Source organism: Mustela nigripes, chromosome 2, assembly GCF_022355385.1.
Source record: "Mustela nigripes isolate SB6536 chromosome 2, MUSNIG.SB6536, whole genome shotgun sequence".
NCBI lineage: Eukaryota > Metazoa > Chordata > Mammalia > Carnivora > Mustelidae > Mustela > Mustela nigripes.
Genome location: NC_081558.1, coordinates 143,643,842 through 143,665,909, shown reverse-complemented (window position 1 = coordinate 143,665,909; position 22,068 = coordinate 143,643,842). Strand labels below are relative to the sequence as shown.

Genomic DNA, 22,068 nt, shown 5'->3' with positions numbered 1-22,068 from the left:
CTCACAACCCCTGAGATCACGACCAGAGAAAAATCAAGAGTCAGTCACATAACCAACTGAGGCACCCAGGTACCCCCAAATGGTATAATTCTTAATAGCAAAAAACCTGCTTTACATTTGAATGGTTCAAATAAACCAATTTTTGACCTCAAGCTCAGATTCTTATCACAACCCTTTTCTTCCCTTTAACAATAAAAGGTTTAAGAACTGTACCATCTGATACAGTAGCCCCTGGCCACCTTAAGCTCTAGAAATGTACTAGTCCCAACAGACATGTGCTGGAGGAGTACAATACACACTGTGTTTCAAAGACTTAGCACATTACCAAAAATGTGAAGTATCTCAATGATTTTTTTGCCATTGATTACATACTGAAACGATAATTTTGGGGATATAGTGATTTAAGTAAAGTATATTATTAGAATTAATTGTTTCTTTTTATCCTTTTTAATGAGTCTGCTTGAAAATTTCAAGTTACATAGGTGTATTTCTAACAGACAGCACTGTGTTAGTGGTTTCATTTCAAGTGTGAAAAGAATCTCCAACTTTCTTTCCCACACACACCTTCAAAAATCTTCTTTTGGTCTAATTTTAAAGTCTTTTTTATGAGACACCAAACTTTTTTGTTGTTGTTGCCACAATTAGGAACAATTTTCAAAATCCAATAATTTTTTTTAAATGGACAATGACTACTCAAGTAGCTTTGTACCTGGAAAGCCAGGCAAGAAACATGGATCAAAGGGATAGTCTCAGATGTTTTCAGGTGAAACATTACATTTTCTTCACCCCAACCTTGCACAAAATGGAGGTTTGTATGAGCCCCACTACACAGATTTGCCACAAGTAAGTCATTGCCTAAGAGTCAGGTTATCTAAGTTTTACATATCAGTGGGGCTGGATTCCTATTAGACATAAAAATACTGTAGACAAAAGGAACATCAGAATTAGCAAAGACACTTTAAAAGTGGAGGCAGTGGGAAGGACATGGACTCCATCATGTCAGTGTCCAGCCACTCAGAGCCATCTCTCTCTAAAGATATAGTGTCAGATCTCAAGAAAGGTCAGATTACAAAATTTCTGCCATATAAATTCATTTTAAAACTTTTGTTAAAAAAATTTATTTATTTGAGAAGTAATAAATAAAAAAATTTATTTATTGAGAAGGCAAAGGGAGAAGCAGATACCCTACTGAGCAGGGAGCCTGGCATGGGGCTCGATCCAGGACCCTGAGATCATGACCTGAGCCAAAACCAAGTCGGATGCTTAACTGACTGAACCACCAGGTACCCCAAAGTTCACTTTAATGTTCTTTATATATTAGACATAATTGATTAATAGGTTTGCAATGACACTAACTCTGCAATTCTAATTTGTTGATATTCTTCAACATTAACATCATTCCTTATAATGAGCTACACTAAGGTACAAATAACTGATAGTGGATCTTCCTTCCCTGATATCATCTATTTTAATAAATGGAATTCTTTCTCAGGCCCCTTATTCTTTTTTCCCTTGTCTACTAAATACAGGTAAATCCCAGTTATAGCAGATATATATTTATATGTAACTTTCTTTTATATATCTGCTCTATCTGGAGTTATTGCCTCTTTTTTTTTCCATCTGTTCACTGGCTTGTTCTTCCCACACCTTGAATAGCTCTATAAAACACTTAAGAGTATAATCTTCCATTTTGTCAAAACTGTTACATAGTTCATCCAGTCCATTTTTCTTCCAGGGATAGTTCTTTAAGTGTTTTTTCCTTCAGGATGCCCTGTTTCCTGGATCCTATGTCTTCTATTCTTGGTGTAGTCTCATTTTAATGAAACATTTCCTCCAGTAGCTTCTGAAAAACATCAGAAATAAATTTTTTGAAATTCAACATGTCTGAAATATCTTTATCCTCATATTAGAATGCTTCGAGTTGAAAATAATTTTCCATCATATTTTTGAACTTGTTTTATTGTCTTTTAGTTTTAAATGTTGTGGCTGAGAAGTTTGATGCCATTTTAATTTCTAATTCTTATGTATGATATGTTTTGTCTCTAAAAGATTCTGAACTCCCTGTTTAACATTGGAGATCTTAAATTTTGTGATGGACCTGATACATATCTTTGTTCTTTCATTTCTTAGATCCTTTCAATCTGAAAGCTCATGTTCTGAAGAAATGTCTATATTACTAGGTTTTAATATGGAATATTTTAATATATAATATTAAATTTAATAATTTTCCTTTAATATAAAATTTCCTTTTCCATTATTTTTTTCTCTCTCTCTTTCTGGTTCCAAAGTTTAACTTTGTTTTTTGGTCACCTTTTTTTCTATTGTTTTTCTAAGGAATTTTTATCATTCCCTTTCACAGTGGAGGCTGTTCTTAAAAGATCTTGAATATCATAATTCAGCTTAAGCTACTCAGTGTGTTTGGATGGAGTCTATTGGTGTGGACTTTACTGTAGGGCAATTGCATGACAATCTGGCTTTTTCAGAAGACTGTCAAACATCAATTTTTGGGTATCTTTGTTCTGCGGTTGTTCAGTTTCTCGAGAGGATCCTCTGATCCCCTGCTTGGGGGTCTTTAGGAAGCACATTTGTCTGTCTAATTTTGGACATGTTATGTTTGAGGTGCCCATGAGACATGCAGGTGGAGATGTTGAGCAGGTGGGGATCTATTGGATGTATGGGTTTGGGGCTCAGAAGAGAGCATTAGGCTGAGACATCTAATGGGGCTGGTGTGGGTAAATAGATAGTAAATGACAGGGCTGACGTTACCTATGGAAGGAATGTAATGTGAGGAAGAGGTCCTGGGCAGAATTTCTGAAGAGTCACAAAACATCAGGGTGAGAGAAAGAGAAAGCATGTGGCTAGGGAGATTGGAAAGGAGAGGTTAGAAAGGTGGAAAGAAAAGAGTATGAGAGTATGGCTTCATGGAAACCAGAAGTCTCCTGACCCAAGTGTTTTTTCCTAAAATGAGGTTAGAGCCCCCCTCATATGCTCTTCTCCAGGTTGCACTTTATATCATGTACTATAGTAAGCATTTACATAATTGATTCATTTGTTCACTGAATAAATATCTAATGAGCACCTACTATGTGCCAGAATTGTTTCAGGATACAGATACAGCAGGTACAAGACAGACAGGGTCCCTGTTTCCATGAAGTTTATCTTCTAGTGGGGATTAACAGGTAGGGCTAATAAGGAAGGAGGTAGAGCAAGAGAGAGGTCAAGTGTGGCAAATGCTTCTGGGAAGTCAGTGACAATGAGGACCGAAGAGCATCCAATGGATTTTTCCACATGGAGCTCACTGGAGACACTAGTATGGTGGGAACAGAAACCAGACCAGAGAGGGCTAAGGAACAAATGATGTACCAATCGAGAGAGGAAACACAGATGACTTTGGTGGGAAGAATGAGCAAAGGGGGTGGGAATAGAACAGCACCTGTAATATCTTCATATAGGAAAAAAAATTCAGTTAAGAATGATTGGAACATGTTTAACAGGTGATTGAAAGGATCAAATTGCTAGAATAAGATTGAAAAGCTAGCAGAGAACAAGGGCAGATACTGAGTAGCTTGAGGTTTCTTAGAAGAGGGGTAGAGAAAGGTACCGGAATGCATCTGGGGAGATTTGCCATGGATAGCAGAAGGGACTTGCTCCAAGGGTGGAGGCTGAACATGGGATGTTTAAATGAGTGAATTTAAAGATTTGTGAGCAGCAGTGGGTTTAGTATAGGGGAAACTCGCTGGAAATGACGTTCGGGAAGTACATGGCAGAGGAACCGATGGCCATCCTGGGTGATGTTTCTGTTGCCAGGAGGACGGAGTAGATGGAAGGCAGAGGAAGGCTGGGTCAATGTTCTCAGTGCAAAGCCTTTAGGTGATGGCCTGGCTCATGGGCTCCACCCAGGGACTGAAAGTCGGGGAGAGGTGGATCCCTAAACAAAGTCTCAGCCACAGTCCTAAGAAGGCATACCGTGTGCAGGGAGGCAAACCTCAAATGCTGGCTATGGGTCATGGACAATAGTCCCCAGTAGATGCTCCATATGGAATCAGCCTGCCGCATGGGACCAGCTCCAGAGTTGAGGCTGGGGACTTCTGTTGTTCCCTTCTATCTTAAAGCCCCAGTTTATGCACGGTCCTGCAAAGTTCAATTTAAACCCAGAAGCCTAGAAGTTGTGTCAATAGTGGCTTCTGTTGTTAGACAAAACAGTGTTTGGGGCAGGTAAGGCTTGTATTCCCTTAAGCTCCAGGTGGAGAGACATAGCATTTTTATTTAGAGCAGCACTGGTCAATAGTGCTGTAGCATATACCAAAATCATCTGGAGAGCTTGTGAAAAAAAAAAAAAAATGATTGTTAGGTCCTACTCTTGGAATTTCTGATTCAGAGGGGTTGGGGTGGGGTTTGGAAAATTTGCATTGCTAACAAGCTCACAGGTGCTGGTGATGCTGCTGGCCCAAGGACTACACTTTGAGAACCACGGATTCAGAGCACTGTTACAAATTCTGATAGCACATTGGAATCACCTGGGGAATTTTAACACTCACATGGTCTGGGGTAAGACGTGAACATCAGGAATTGTCCAAGCTCTGCTGGTGATTTGACAATGAGGACTGAGAGTCTTTGGTTTAGAGAATTGGCCCCACTTGAGAAAAGCACATTGAACAATTGATTTCTTCTGCTCTTGGAGCAGCCGTGGTTATTTACTTCATCTGTTCGGACAGTCAGTTTCTAAGAGATGGTTCATTATATACCTTATGCCCATGAGAGTTGTGAAATAGTCCCGTATTTGACTTTGTGTTGCTGCTGTTTTTACCCAGATCATCACAGAGTGTGATTTTTAATCCAGAAGGAATTATGGCATTTGTTTATCTGAAAAGACCCATTTTGATCAATTTGCAATTTAAGGGGATATTTGGAAATGTGGTATAGTTCATTTCTTTAATGGAAATGACTTGGCTCATTAAGCCCCACCAATAGGTTTCCACTTGAAAAGCTTTATAACTTCCTGGTCAGGCCTGGGCAGGGTACGTACTTGAATGTGGAACCCACAAAACTTGCTTCTAGGCTGTCTACATTAGGAACTAATAGAAACCAGGATAGGGGCGCCTGGGTGGCTCAGTGGGCTAAAGCCTCTTGCCTTCCGCCCAGGTCATGATCCCAGGGTCCTGGGATCAAGCCCCGCATGGGGCTCTCTGTTCAGCTCTCTGTTCAGGCTCTCTGCCTACTTGTGATCTCTGTCTGTCAAATAAATAAAATCTTCAAAAGAAAAAAAAAACAGGATAAAAGTACTATGTGGTGCTTTTGGTACTCAGCAAGTCATCATTTACTCCTTACTTCTCAGTTGATCTATACTTTGCTAATTATCTCCACTGTTGACTAGTTTAAAGCTCCTTCTCTAGGATCCATGATTCTAGTTTGTAGTTTTAGCCAAGTTATAATGAAGTCCTTCTATTATTCCTATGACCAAATTAAGTTAACAAATTTTAAGGGCAATCCCCAGATTTCACAAGTTAAAAAAAAAAAAAAAGCCTACAGTGTAACATAATAAAACCTGTTTGGGGGTGCCTGGGAGGCTCAGTTGATTAGGCATCTGCCTTCAGCTCAGGTCATGATCTGGTGTCCTAGAATTGAGCCCAGCCAGTCTCCTCTCTGGCTCCTGGCTCTGCGGGGAGTCTGCTTAGTCCGTTTCTCCTTCTTCCTTTGTCCCTCCCCCACATTGTGCTTGTGTAGGCACCCTTATTTCTCTCTTTCTCAAATAAATAAATAAATAAAATCTTTTAAAAAAAAAAAAAGCCTGTTTGTGGTGCTGTTTAAGAGTATGGATTTGGGGGGCATCTGGGAGGGTCAGTGGGTTGAGCCTCTGTCTTTGACCTTCTGAGGTCATGGTCTCAGGATTCTGGAATTGAGCTCTGTGTCAGGCTCTCTACTCAGCAGGGAGCCTGCTTCCCACCCACCCCCCTCTCTGCCTGCTTCTCTGCCTACTTGTGATCTCTGTCAAATGAATAAATAAAATCTTTTAAAAGAGTATGGATTTTGGAGTCTGAATGCTAGATTCAATTTCCTAAAAACTAAAGCACTTTACATAACTTATAAATTACATAACTTCCCTGAGTTTTCATTTCTTTATCTGTAAAATGGGAATATTAAATCACCTGGCAATAACTACTTCACAAGTTGTATCAAAAGACACAATGTGTGAATGCTTTCTGTAAACTGTTAAATAAAATACAAATGTTAATGATTTCTACCACAGGTACAGGGTTTACAACATGTGAAATTTTGGAATGAATTTTTAGGGATAATTGAGGTTTCTGTGCAAATGTTTTTATTTCAATGAAAGTGGAAACATTTTCCTCATGTTTAGCAATCCTGGGACCAGGCCAAATAACTTACCTACTTGCTCCAGAAAATACTTGTTCCCAGAGAGTAAGACTGAGGTTAAGATGACTTACCAAAAGTAACAGCTTGCTCAGTAAGCTCAACTTCAAGACTCTCTCCTCCCAGCCTGACAACCCAAAGCCATTGAGGTGTAATAGTCCCAGTCTCCTGCCTTCCAAGTCTTGCCTTCAAGTCATCCATCCCAGGCCCTAAAGTCCTATGAACATCCTCCCTTGACTTTCACTTTTTGAGACACATCCTGGAGTGTCAAGGTGGTTCTCTTCCAATACAATACAGACAAAAATCTTAGTTTTTCTTAATTAACAGGTTTTCCCGATGGTCTTTTAAGGAGCCGATGCAATTCTATTGAAAAATCTTTCCAACTTTCTTCATCTAAGTAGGGATGGCTGCCCATGAAGAACATAAGGGAATCTTATCTATTTCCAGATATTATTCAGTGCCTTAATTGATCTCTGAGTACTGATTTTTTATCCAAACGCATAGCCCACTAAACAATTTAAACCTCTGGATAGTTGAGCCTTGATGAGTGGAAATAAAGTGGAATAGTCTTCAAAACTGGCTACCTACCTTAGAATCTTTGGGGGTGGAGCCCAAGAACAGGGTAGGTTCCATGGGAGCCTCTGATTTAATGTTAATTAATTAGGGTTCATTAATTAGGTATTGGTTAGGTTCTCAAAACTCCACAGGCATCACAGTCTCCTGAGGAGCTTAGTAAGAATGCAGTTTCCTGAGCCTCATGTCCAGAGATTCTAATTCATAGACATTGGGTGGGAGCCCAGCATCCATATGTTAATCAAGCATCTGGAGTCTTCTACTGACCAATTTTGGGAAGGGTAGATTGATGTGGAAGAAGTAAGATTCTCACAACTGCAGGAAACTGATTATGATTAAAATCTTTAAATAATATCTAATAATGAGGTACCATTTCCTGAGATAATACTTTTTAAATTCTGAGCTTTAGTTTCCTCATTTGCAAAATGGAATTGCTACCATAAGAGATGTCCTATTTTTGTCTTTGTCAGTACCTTGACTGAAATCTGCATAGTGAAAGAACAATTGGCAATTTGGTTAAGATCCTGTTTTGAATTCTATTGTTAATGTTGCTAAGCTCCTTTAAATTTAATGTGTTGCCTTAAATAGAATATTCATTCTCTTGGAATAAGTCCAATTATATGTAAGTGTTTTAAATATATTTGATTTGTGCTCATCTTGGAATTTGAGCTTAATCAATATTGTCATATGATCACAAATATAATCAGTACAAAAATCTTAACAAGTAAACAGCTGAGGTCCTAAAAGTGCCAGGTACTATAGGACAGGAGTTGACGAGACGTGACAGGTACATATAATTATAAAACAAGACCAACTATAATAAATAAACAAGAAAGTTCTGGGTCCAAAGGATAAAAACAAATCTATGAGAAGGTGGCACTTTTAAACAGTGAAATTTATAGAATTTATATTATATCTGAGAATTATATCTCAACACATCTGTTATTAAAAAATACATATTTAGCAGCAGTCCCACTTTTGGGTATATATCCAAAATAATCAAAATCAAAATAAAGAGATATTTTCATTCCTGTGTTCATTGTAGCACTATTCACAATAACCAAGATATATAAATTACCCACATGTGTATCAACAAATAAGTGGATAAAGAAAAGGTATAATTCACACAATGGAATATTATTTAGCCTTTAAAAAGAAGGAAATGCTGTCATATATGACAACACCGATGAATCTGGAGGATATAGAGGATATAAGGCTAAGTGATAAGCCAGAAGGACAAATGACTCCCCTTATATGAGGGATCTAAAATAATGAAACTCATAGAAGCGGAGAACAGGATGGTAGTTGCCTGGAGCTGGTTGCAGGAGGCAGAGGGAAATGGGAGTTATTTAGTAAAAAGTCTTAGATATATGAGATGAATAAGGAGTAGAGATCTGCTGTACAACTTGGTGCCTCTAGTTAAAAATACTGAATCGTGTACTTAAAAATGTATTGACACTAGATCTCATGTTAAGTGTTCTTACAACAATAAGAGGCACAAGAAAACTTTTGGAAATGATGGACATGTCTATTACCTTGACTACAATGATGGATTCATGAGTATCACATTATGTCCAAACCCATGAAGTTATATACATTAAATATGTGCATTTTTTACACATCAATTATGATGTGGGAAACAAAGGCAAAAGAAAAAAAAGTGAATTTTCTTACTACTTATACCCCACTGGCAAGTCCTTGAAAAGGCAGAGTGAACTTCCTCTAAGAACTCAGCTTCTTTGATGTTGATCCTTTGCTGAAGGCAAAAGGCAATCTTAGGGGCTCCTGGGTGGCTCAGTCGTTAAGCACCCACTCTTGGATTTGGCTCAGGTCATGATCTCGTTGGGGAGCCCTGCATGGGGCTCTGTCCTCAGTGTGGAGTCTGCTTCTAATTCTCTCTCCCTCTCCCTCCTGCTCTCTCTCTCAAACAAATAAAAAATCTTTAAAAAAAAAAAAAAGGCAATTTTTTGTTAACATTGTCCCAACCTCCAGGATTCTACTTATCTCTACCCCTCAAGATACATACTAGAAGTCTTCCAAGCATATGGCCCATTGATATACACCTGAAGGGTCTCATGAGTAAGGTTTTACTAGACAGTAATAAGTGACCTTTTCCTAACAATGGCTAGCCCCCTCAAGATCCTGCAAACCTTGTTTCCAAAATTTGCTAGAGACTTGCACCATCCCTAAGCCTCTCCCAGCTTGAAAGTGAATAATGTGCCACTCCTCATGACCCCAGTGCTGCTCTTTCTGCCCACAGGTCCTGTCCCCATGCTTTAATAAAATCACTTTTTTGCACCAAAGTCATCTCAAGAATTCTTTCCTGTTTGCTCTGAACCCCAATATTTTCACATCAGATTATACCTCATAGAGCTGTAAAAAATGCATATTTGGAAATGTAAAATTAAGATAAACCTTTTTCTTCTCTATATAAAAGTAGTATCAAGACAGTCAATTCAGGAATGATGTGGTATTCCACAAGGTCAGGGAACCATGCTCTGTCATCTTCAGCATGTGGCTTCCCTCTATGATTCCAAATGGCTATTTGGGTTTCAGTGACCACGCTGGCATCTTAGGCAGCAGAAAGAAGTAAGGGAAGGATGAAAAGCATGGTCTTCCTCTACAATACTTCCTGGAAGTTGTGCATGTCACTTCTTATATCTCCTTGGCAGAAGTAAGTCATGTGACCATATCCAATTAAAGGGAGGCTGGAGGACGTAGTCCTTACTCAGAGCAGCCTGAAGTCTGGTACTAGCATTCAGTAGGAAAAGAATATTTCTTATTAATGAGGAGAGAGAGGACAAATTAGTAGGCTCTGATACATGAACATTCTGTAGATGGTCTTGAATACCACGTTAGCATAGTTTGTTCTTAATTCATCAAGCAACTTGGAGACAATAGATTATTTTGAGGCAAAATGTGACATTATTTAGAAATGTAATTTCTGGCAGTGATATGTAGGATGGTTTGAAATGAGGAGAAACCAGAAGCAGGGAGACCAAATAGGTGATCATAATATACGAAGCAAGAGATACTATGGACAGAGTTTAGGCAGGCAGCAGGAGGACTGAGAGGAGACACTCAGTTGAAAGAATACAAGGGCTCCAGTAGATAGGAACTGAGTAAAATGGGCTCCCACCTTCCCAGCAAGAAGGTGGGGTGTGTAGGGGGGGTCTTCTGCATGCCTATTCTTTTGGGAGGATAGCTACTTGGGCCCCTGGAGGGGTACAGCTCAAACTCTGAACACCACTGGGACTAACTGAGAGTAAAATAACACACCTTCTGGCATCTCCTACAGCAGGAGATAAAAATCATTATCAATATCTCACATTTTACAGATCACCAAATACCCTGTTAAGTAGGTATATAATCACTTCTACCTCAGGCCTCAAGATGGGTAATCATTATATAACAGAGCCAGTATTTGAAAATGCTCCAACAGTACATAAAAATTAGCATTTATGTACTGTTTTGTAGTTTGCAAAAAGTTTCTAAACCACTCAATCATTCCCTTAAATGAGATACCCATTCAATAGCTGAGAAGACTGAGAAATAGCCATGTTGAGTAAGAGCCTATGGGCTGTGATGGGAAGGGATGACACCGAGGTCTTAATTGAGATCTTCTTGTCTCCTAATCCAAAGGTCGCCTTTCTTTGCTGCTTGAATGAGCAGAAAATGGCCATTTCTGGACGTGTTTGTGTGTAATGTGTGCTGTGCATTTGGTTATTGGAAAAAATGGAGAATGCTCCGAATAACCTGAGAATCGTGATTATCTTGTCATCATCAAAAATTTCTCCTGGGTGAAAGGGCCAGTGTTCCCTGTGATAGGAATGGTTTCTCCAACCAGGACATTGAGACTGGGTAGTATTTCCAGCCTTCCTAAATTACTTGTACATATTCCCTTGGTTGGTGTGGCAACGTGCTTCTCTTGTCACTCCTGATTTATGCAGGCCTTTCATGGTGTTCATTGAACTTACTGAGACTTCTGGGTTGGCTCATGGCCCATCCACATCTCCTTAAACCCTTCCTACCTCAAGTCAACAAAGATATAAAGCATGCTTTTAGCCTACTTAAGAGAATTAAATGCCTGCTAACCCAGAATAAATTACATCTGGTTAGGAAAGAAAATAGGAAGTATACTGTAGTTATTGATAACACGAGGAGTTTGGGACCAGCCCAAACATCTCATCATCACTAGGGCTTTATGTGCCCTATTTATTTATCATCACGAGCAAATAATGATAGATCTATTCAATGAAATGTTATTTACTCATTGAAAAATGGTAGCAAAAAGACTTTAGCCACACATACAAAAATACATTATATAACAAGGGAGGGGAGAAAGCAGTTAAATGTGCCCCACAGTTTTTATTATGTGAAGGAAATCTAAATATGCCACCCCAAAATATGCCAACTTGGCATAAAAATTGCTTTGAGCTGATAACAATTAAGAAGCAACAAATACAGAAAGAGCTTTCTGGCTTCCCCCATCTGCCTAAAAGCAGGATATAAATCTTCCTTTGTGAAGGTGTCCCCCTCCCTGCTCCTGGACCAGAAGAGCAGTCATTATCATTGGAGACAGAAAGTTGGCCCTGCGATGGGTCTGCACAAACAAATCATACTGAAGTAACCCTTATCTTCCAGTAGTTTCCTCCATTTATTTACCTTCCCACAATTTACCACCCCCCTGAGCACGAATCCTTTTTCTTTCGTCTTGCACTTCTCCACAAATTTCTCATCCTTTATTAAGACGGTATATAAGCCCCAGATTCTGACAACTCCTTTGAGTGACTCATTACTGAGTCTGCCAGTGTATGTGCACATTGGATACATAAATAAGCTCTGGGGTTTTTCTTCTCCTGTTCACCTGTTCTTTGTCAGTTTAATTTGCAGGGCCCCAGAGCTAACCTAAGAGGATAGAGGAGAAAGTTCTTCTTCCTCTACACATGTTAAATAAAAAGGAAAATGGCAGGAAGAAAATATACCACCATGCTAATATTGGTTATGTAGTGTAGTACATTCAAACAGGAAAAAAAATCTTAAAGCAGTATTGCAGTATTTTGTAAGGACTGAAAATTACCTGAACATAGCATCTGAATGGTTACAAACAAATTTGGCTCAGGAGTTAATCAACAATAATACCTTGAGGGGTACTTTGATTTAGGCCTTCATAAAGAGAATAGAACTCAATGAGAGTGAGTAAACCCATGCTATGAGGCAAGAGATACACGACAACACAGTTAACAAAAGCATGACGAAGAGGCAGGCTCTGGAGTCAGACTGTTATTGGCAAGGGTTTGGGCAAGTTGCTTAAACTTTCTATGCCTCAGTTTCTTCTTCTTTGAAGTGGGGGTAACAGTAACTGCTTGGTGGCGTGGTTGAGGATGAAATAATACTGCCTATATACAGTAAGCACTCAATAAATGTTACTAGAGCCATTCTGAAAATGATTCTTTTCTTGCTAAAAAAATGTTCATAATCATCAGCTATGTGTAGCAAATGAATGACTTTATCAAATGTTTTGCAACTTTATTGGCCCTTCCAACTGTTTGATTACCGAAAACATCTCCCTGGGCCCTGGAAGTTTCTCTCTGGTCTGGGAGCTCTGTGGTCTCCTTTTTGGGTCGAGAAATAACTTCATATATGAAGTCCAAAATAAAATGATTTCCACAAGTGGTCGGAAATACAGATGCCATGATATGTCCTGAGAAATGCTGTCATATGTCCCGTTTCCCATTTGGCAGCACACAAGGGAGGGTCACAGTCTCCAACATGCAGCCCCCCTTATATTAGGCATGAATAGTGGGTAAAATGGAAGTGGCATGGGTGAGTCAGCTGTAGGAGGCAGAAAATGTCATTATGAGGATGACAGACTAGAAGCGATGTTTTGCCACAAATTAGCTTTGTGACCCTGGGCAAATGGATTCCCTCTGAAAGGAGAGGAGGAAAGAGGGAGCATAGCTGGATAGATTCCAACATGAAAATTCTATGTCTATGCACCTCTCCCAGGGACCACTTCCTCTGAAATGACAGAGGAAACAATGCAGGTCCTCATAGGCCTCTACTGACTCACAAGATCCCAAGCAGATTACAGTGGGCCCTCCACCCTTCTTCACCAGTAAAGTCTGACTCAAGCTGAATTTAGGTTGAGTTGAGGATAGAGGTTCTGAGCCCACTTAGGCGGGCTCTGGGTTTCCTGGCTGTCATCATTGCCATGGCCTATTGCTTCCTCGTCTTTGGAATTCCCTCATGCTGTATAGTCTGCTTCTCTTTTCTCCCAACACCCTTCTGAATCAGGCTGATCTCTTCCTTTCCTTCACAGAAGTTCAGTTTACTTCTGGCTTGAACTTGGAGCTTTGGTGATGAAAGGAAGGAGATTGTATTTCTTCTAGTCAGAGCTATATTTTCAGGGCAGAGCTGCCTAGACCCACTAGAAATAAAAACAAGAGGAGATATGAGGTAATGGGCAAATCCCACCTGGCTGTCTCCTGGTTGGAGAAGAGCCCAGTGAGAATTTAGTCTCTGGCAGGTTAAGCTCAAAGTCTTACGGGGTGGATGCCATGTACTGGTGTCTTATTAGCTGATGGGTTGCAGGGAGAGCTTTTTTCTGGGTGCTGGGTAGAACTGCCTCCAACCCTTACTCTACACCCATGACTTCATGACTCCCCGAGGTCTAGAAGAGCCTTGATCTTTGATACATACAACGCTGAAACCAGAGGGTCCCTAAAAGCTGTTCGGTAGTGCGATACCACAGCCCTATTTGGTGTGGCCCTGAAAAGCTATAACATACATGGCTGGTGCAGAACAACATTCTGGAGGACTTCCAGGTGGATTAGGAACCTTTTCATTTTTACACAACATGAGTAATGTTGTGTGACCACTACATACACAGACACAGACTCAAGCTCAAAGCAGGTGACTAAAGAATGAATGACCTGTTTGCCAAGGCATTTGAAATATTCACTCCAAGATGGCAAACTGCAGTAAGTACAAGTCTTATGATCTGGTAATAATAGCTGTGGGTAGGCAGTATTTACTGCACTCTTATGAAATGTCAGGTGCTTAATAAGGATTATATCATTTCATGGTTGCTATATGTTTATCAGAATGGGGTCACTTTTCTCCACATTGTATGGATGGGAAAATAGAGGCTTAGAAGACTGAAATAACTCTTCCAAACTCATAAAGCCACTAAGTGGTGAAAACAGAATTTAAATATAAGCAGTCAATCCGTGGAACTTGTGTAGCCATCAGAAAAACTGATCTACTTCCACACATGTGGTCTCTCTCCCCAGAATATGGTCAACACTGTTTATTCTGTAATGAATTTCATTCGCTGTAGGTTAAGAACTAGGATTTTAGAGAGTTACTGCCTGGGTTTGAATTTCATTTCTACCCTCTATTTATTGTTGTAATCTTGACTTGGCTTAACCTCTGTGCCTTAGTTTCCTCATCTGGGGATAATAATAGTACGAAGTTCATGGCCTATTGCAAGGATTAAGTGAGACAACACAAATAAATTCCTAAAAACATAGTAAGTGCTAGTCCTTCTTATCATATGTTAGTTATTATTAGTGACACGCATTTATTGATTGCCTACTATATGGCAGGTACTAGGTTCTTACATACAGACAGAAGAGAGGAACAGTATTTTGTGGTTAAAAAGATAAGTTATGGGGAGTGGAAGACAGATATTTAAAGCAATTGCGACACAAAGTATTGAGATCCATCATGTAACACTAAGAAAGAAGTGAAGAGGAGGAGAGAAAGCTGTAGGGAAAGGTTTGGGGCTAGACTCATAGGAATGAGTCTAAGGAATCCTATGTGTTAAGAGGTTAGGACTTCATCCTCTATACGCAATCAAGGGGTTGGGACTTTTTTCTTTTCCTTTCTTTTTCCCTTTCTTTTCTTTATTTTGGGGGAGTGCATTTTATTTTTTTATTTTTTTATTTTTTTTAAGATTTTATTTATTTATTTAACAGAGAGAGATCACAAGCAGGCAGAAAGGCAGGCAGAGAGAGAGGAGGAAGCAGGCTCCCTGCTGAGCAGAGAGCCAGATGCGGGGCTTGATCCCAGAACCCTGGGATCATGACCTGAGCCGAAGGCAGCGGCTTAACCCACTGAGCCACCCAGGCGCCCCGGGGGAGTGCATTTTAAAAAGAGGGAGTAGCACCATCATTTAAGGGCTTTACTCCCCTCTGTTTGAGCCCCATTTAACCAGAGGTGAGTGTAAGCAAAGAACTAACAGAAGAATAAAAGTTCTTATGAAACTTTTTGGCCAGATTTTTAAAAAATTATGTTTGGAAGCTGATCTGTAGATTTTATAGAAGAAGATTCATTGTACAAAAAAAGGACTTCAAGTCATTTTATATCCTGATCCCATATGCATCGTGCAAGTGACTCTCATTGACTTAATACACTTGGCACCTTCCAGCATGTATAAAACATGGTGTATAAATAGTAGCATAGCCCTCTTGACGAGGGCAAAGATGACACTGTATTCTCTTAAGAATATGAGGTAACCTATAAAGCAGTTTTCTCACTGTGTCTGCCAGAAATTTTGAGCTGGGGGCATAATCCCCAGGGAACAGCAATAATTTTAAGAGTCCTAGCTAGGGTTGGCTGGTTTTTACGGCAGTAAACTCAACCTGTTCCACTGGTTTCAGTCTGCATGGCTGATTAAATGACCAGCATAGCTAGCCAGCTCCAACACAGAGACACAAAGGAAGTGGAAAAACCCAGGCTATTAATGAAATAGCCAAGGGTGAGTGTAAAAATTTAGCATACAATGTTCATTTCTTCTTAGAGTTGATGATAGTAGTAAGAATGCCCAACAATTGGTGAAATGCTTAAAAAATACAGTATACCTGTAACACTCATTCACAATTGCATAGTTATGGAAAATGATATGGAAAGGGCGACTGAGTGGCTCAGTCATTAAGCATCTACCTTCAGCTCAGGTCATGATCCCTGCACTCTGGGATAGAGCCCTATATTGGGCTCCCTGCTCACCAGGGAGCCTGTTTCTCCCTCTCCAGCTCCCTCTTGCTTGTGTTCCCTCTCTCTCTCTCTCTCTGTCATAAATAAATAAAATCTTAAAAAGAAAAACAAGGATAATGATATGAAAGAGAACCCAATGACAACTCAAGCAGGTTATACTCTACCACCATGTCTAATAAAAAAAAGTTTCTAAGTTGATGTGTAAAATAAAATCTTTTTTTTAAAAGAAAAGACTCACATTTTAATAGTTATTATTTCTAAGTGGAGGATTACAGTTAATTTTTATTTTACTCTTTTGCTTATATGTACTAGATAATTTTTCTGTAACTGAACATCTATTAATTTTGTATCCAAAGTTATTTTTAATTAAAAAATTTTAAATGTAACTGGTGGGAATCCAGAGACATTTGACAACAGGATACAGAGAACATTCAAGGGCCAGATTGTGATGCTTAGCACTGGTTATGGATATAAGAAGAAAATGAGGTATGTGCAGCCCAGTGGCTTCCAGAAATTCCTGTTCCACAACACCATGGAGCTATAAGTGCTGCTGATGTGCAACAGACTTTACTATGCAGAGATTGCTGAAAAAATGGTTTCCTCCAAGAACCACAAAGTCATTGAGGAAAGAACTGCCCAGCTGGTTATCATAGTCACCAGTTCCACTGTGAGGCTGCACAGCAAAGTAAACGAATAGGCAGCTCATAGGCATGTTTTATTTGTGGTAAATAAAGCCATGAAAACTCTACCATCTGGCATTTTCCTCCTTTAGAGCAGAAACAGAAAAAAAAAAAAAAATGGAATGAGGGGCGCCTGGGTGGCTCAGTGGGTTAAGCCGCTGCCTTCAGCTCAGGTCATGATCTCAGGGTCCTGGGATCGAGTCCCACATCAGGCTCTCTGCTCAGCAGGGAGCTTGCTTCCTCCTCTCTCTCTCTCTCTCTCTCTGCCTGCCTCTCTGCCTACTTGTGATCTCTGTCAAATAATAAAAAAAAAATGGAATGAAAACAAATTTGTAGGTGTTTCATACATGTAGCCCATTTTGTCCTCATGATAATCCTATGAGATAATTGTAGTTGAAACCATTGGTGTTCTACCAAATCTGTGTGTTTCACAGCATTTCCCAGCCTACCTTTGCAGTTAGGTTGGTCACACCACAGACTTCTGACAGATTGAATACAGGCAAAAGGTAGGTGCCTCCTTTCAGCCTGGTCATGTAAGATCCCGATGTCCTTTTTGCTTTCTCTTCTTCATCTACAAAACTGCAAGCAATTGACTCCAAGTTGTGCCCAGTGAAAGGAGCCCACATGGTCAGAGAGAGCTGCCAGGGACAGCCATCCATCTGTACCTTCCTGTGAAACAAGAAAAAAACTTTGACTCCCTTAAGTCACTGAATCTTTGGATTTGTTTGTTACAACAGCATAGCTCGTCCTACTTTAACTAATATGGATTAATACTATTGTTATCCCATTTTATAGGCAAATCAACCAAGGCTCAGAGAGATAAATTAATTTTTGAAAAATTGCAGGGCTATACAGGGTAGAACTAGGATCCAAACTAACACCTATTACACTCCAAAGCTATACAGAGGACAACCTCCATAGAGTTATACTTTTTCTCTCAACTACCCCAGGTTGGAAGGCAACAATGCTTCCAACATATGTGGATTTTTAGAGTGAATATCAGGTTTGCTGTTGGGAGTATACATTAAAGCTTGAGGTACATAAAAATTACTAGGGATGCTGGTTAAAAACAATTACAGTTCCAGGACCCAATTCTCATAGACTCAGATTCAGTAGCTCAGAGGAAGGAACATGGAATCTGCATTTTTTAACAAGTACTAAAGAGGAAATCTGATGCCCAAAGGCAGGGCTTTTGAGGTAGCTGACCTCAGTGGTAGACAAGTCCCATCTTTCTGGTTTTCAGCCAATGACTCCCTCTAATGGAGAATTCTGGAAACATTCCTCCTCTTTCCGGGTTAAGGTATCAGAGAGAGTCCACCACCACCCTCCATGAAGCTGATAAAGACAATTATACACCTTCCAAGATCCCAGGTGCATGACCTGGACTTGACTCTCAGCCACACCTTGGAAACAAAGTTAGTGAAGGAAAGGAAAACTGAGATGAGCTATATGATAAAGCTTGTAAGACTCATGTTAAGGTTTCAGAATCATTCTAGATATATAGATCCAAGCCCAGTTCTCTACTGCCTTTCAGTTTCTGTGAGTTACCCAAAAACTTTTAAATAAATGACATTTAAGCTTAAATCCATGAGAATGTGTAGCTTGCTGTTGCTTACTAGTAAGAGCAATGAAACTTGCCACTCAAAAGAGTTATTATTGAGAATTGTGGCGGCTAGGTCACGGTGATTCTATTGAAACTGTAGCTAAAAGTGGTACAGTCTGAGCCATCTAAAAGTAATTTCAAAATATCTGACAAATTTACTACTCAAGCACAAAGCAAAGCAATACTAGTCTAGGGCAAATTTGTAAACATAATTTACTAGTCTAGGGCAAATTACAAACATAATTTGTAAGCTACCTTTTCTTCTCCATCCACTTGCTTCACACCTTGCAAACTTCCCCACTACTCAGCAAACTCCTTTCCCAGGATGCTAATGAGATTCTCACATTCTTCCACCTTTCCCTTTTGCCTTTCAGTTCCACAGACAAGCCTCCTGAAGAACCTCTCTGGCAAAGGCAGATCTCTCCCAGCAGGCACTAGAATGATTAAAGCTGGACGGGTTAAGGCAGAACCCACTGCAATGAACTTGGGAGAGGAAGGCTGAGAATTCTCATATATTGGTGCTTTTTTGTTGCCATATATCCCGCAAATGAGTGAGGCCACCTTGCCCATTCTACTGCTAGGCTTCTCGGTGCCTAGAACTGGCAGTGGTCATGGGAATTTGTGCAGGGAAACCCAGAGTCTCCAGACAAGTCTTGTTGTGCAGCTTAGGAGAGGCCAAGAAACAGGTAGGTAGAATACACCACAGACTAGAATACACCACAGACTAACAGCCTGCACTGTAGGAAATCATAACGTGGGCAACAAACCCCAGGCCATATACCCACCCATGCAAGAAGCAGAATTTTCTTTGTTATTTTTTAACTGTACTCATACTTCAGCTTTCATCCTACCTGCTGCTAGAAACTTAACATTCGTTCAGAGTTCCTCCTTCTCTGTGAGACTGGGTCTAAGTTCCAGGAGGCTAATACTGTGTCACGGCACTGGGAAGGGACAGCTACTAGGCTGACATCTGCTTAGATGTGTATTCCCTCCCCTTGGTCCACACGTGTATGTTTATCTCATCCCCATTTCTGACCTCTGGGGCTCTCGAAGTGTGGCTCTTTTTGCTTCTCTCAGTCCACTCTTGGGCCCACTTTTTAGTGCATCTTCCTTTTCTGTTTGGGAGCATGAGCAATTCTATGGGGCTCTTGCAGGTTCATCAACCCAGACACCCCACCTAACCATTTTCTTTCATTGCTCCTGCTTCCTGCCCAGTGCTGGATAAACGGGGGAGGCTTATCACCACTTGGATTCCACTTGGGCAATAAGAATACACACCTTCTGCACTTGGATCCCTCAGATCTGTATGGGGTTTCCAGCATTCCCCCAACAACAGACCCCAGGGAAGACAGGCACAGATCACCTCTTCAGGAACCCAGCTTTTTATACTCCCTTCTAGTCCTCTTCTCCTGGCAACCCAGGGGATTTGGGAAAGCTAGTTTGGAGGGTGGAAAAAACTGGCTCTGAGTCATTATTTATTCTTCTGGAATCTTTTGTCCTATGCCCTGTGCTCTTTCTGGTCCCTGCTGTGGGTTAGGCTTTTGGAAGTACAAAGGCTTCTTTTCCTCTCCCTATGTCATTCCTGCCCCGAGGCAAAGTGCATTGAGCTTGAGTGGGAGGAAGGGCCATGGGAAAATCCTGGGGCTGGGTGGGGCCCCTGTGGTTAATATCTTAAAATATTATTCCACCACAGGGGTCTGATATGTAATGTTTGGCAAGGGCTGTTTTTGGCTTTTTTATGAATGTCTAAGTATATCACGCTCCTACTCAGTCTCCCTGTTAGGTGGTGATTAGATTATAAGACCCTGCTCGCATACAGTCAATTAATTGATTCCTTTGATCATGTCTTTTTATTTAAAGAGTGGACATTATTATATTTTCCTGTACTATACAAGTGCACCTTTTGTGTGCATTTGGGATTAGTTGCTATAAAATGAAGTACAGCATTTTCCTCTTCTTGACATTTACATAAACGGAATTGTACACTGTACTTTCTTGTGTCTGGGTTCTCTTGCTCAGCTTAATATTTGTGAGATTCACTTATGTGGTTTTGTGTATTTTAAAAACTTATTGCATAGGACTCCATTGAATGAATAGGCCATGACTTATTGACCCATTCTCTTACTGATGGATATTTGGGTTGTTGCCAATTTTGGTTATCATTAAAGAAGCTGCTAAGAACATTCTGGCACATGTCAGTTGGTAGCATAGGCTTCACTCCTCTTGGGATATACCTAGAATGGGATTGTTGAGTCATAAGACAGTTGTGTGTTTACCTTTAATGTCTAATGCCAAATGGCTTTTTAGGAGTTGTACAAATCCCTACTCTCACCAGCAATGTATTAGAATTCCAGTTGCTTGACATCCTAATTAATAATGATTTGTATCATCAGACTTCTAATTCAGCCACTCTGTTGGATGGAATGGGTTACATCATTGTGTTTTAATTTGCATTTCTCTGAGGAGTAATGTTGTTGAGCACCTTTTCATATGCTTATTAGCTATTTGCATATCCTCCTTTGTGAAGTGTCTGTTCAAGTCTTTTGCCCATTTTGTATTTGGCTGTTTGTGTTTTTCTTATTGATTTATACGAATCTTTTATACATTTAGATACAAGTCTTTTGTTGGATATGTACATTTCAGATATTTTCTCCTAGGCTATAGCTTATCTTTTCTCTCCCCTACAAGTGTCTGACTTTTGGCAGGCAGAAGTTCTTAATTTTAACTATGCCAGATTTATCAGTTTCTTATGTTAGCAATTTCTGTGTCTTATTTAGTAAATCTTTCCCCTTAGTCCAAGTTCATGAAAATATTTTACATTTCTTCTAGAAGCTTTATTGTTTCACCCTTCACATATAGGTCTATTATCAATCTTAGATTAATAATTTGTGTTTGATGTCAGGTAAGAGACAATGTTTATTTTTTTATACATGGATATACAATTGCTGTAACACCACTATTAAAAGGGTGCTTGACTGGCTCAAGTTGGTGGAGTGTGTGACTCTTGAACATGGGGTTTTCAGTTAGAGCGCCACTTTGAGTATAGAGATTACTTAAAAATAAAATCTTTTAAAAAAAGATGATCCATTTGCCATTGTGTTAATTTGCACATCAAAGAATTGTATATATTTGGGTATACTTCTGGATTCTGTAGTTTATTTTAAACTTATTTTCAACTTATTTGCCTATCTTCAGGTCAATATCACATTTATTTCATAATACCTTGCTATTTCACAATAACAAGGTATTCTATAAATATCTTTATAAATTAAGGAAGCTCCCTTCTAATCCTAGGTTGCTAGGAGATTATATCAAGAATGATTATTGAATTTTGTCAAATGCTGTGTGTGTTTTGAGGTGATCTATGATTCTCCTTTTTAGTTTATTTGGTGAATTACATTGATTTCTGAGTATTAAATTATTCTTGCAACTACTTGGTCATATGTATGTCTATTTATCACTGGATTCAATTTATTAATATTATTTTGTTCAGGATTTTAGTATTTGTAATCTTAAAACATAATGGCCTATAACATTCCTTTCTTACAATATCCCTAGCAGTTTTTGGTATCAGGGTTATGCTGGTCTTATAAAACTAGTTTGGAATTATTTCTTCTTTCTCCTCTAAAAGTATATTAATTCTTTCTTGAATGTTCAGAAAAAAAATAATCAACAAAGCCATCTGGGTTGGGCTTGTAGGGATTTGTGGAGGAGAAGGGAGATTTTTAATTATAGATTCAATTCCTTTAATCAATGTAGGACAACTTATTTTTCCTATTTCTTTTGTATCAGTTTAAGTAATTTATGTTTCAATTTCAACTATAATATTAAATTTGTCAA

General features: G+C 39.5%; 1 long non-coding RNA gene across 1 annotated transcript in view; it reads right to left on the bottom strand.

The window, feature by feature from the left end:
• Window positions 1–1,198: 1,198 nt before the first annotated feature.
• The window catches only part of LOC132010144 (uncharacterized), an 84,480-nt gene continuing 63,610 nt past the window's right edge, over window positions 1,199–22,068 (bottom strand). Inside the window, exons 4-5 of the long non-coding RNA XR_009402175.1 lie at window positions 17,075–17,294; window positions 1,199–1,843 (exon numbers count right to left, since the gene is read on the bottom strand). This is a non-coding gene — a long non-coding RNA (uncharacterized LOC132010144). The remainder of the gene's footprint in view (window positions 1,844–17,074; window positions 17,295–22,068) is intronic.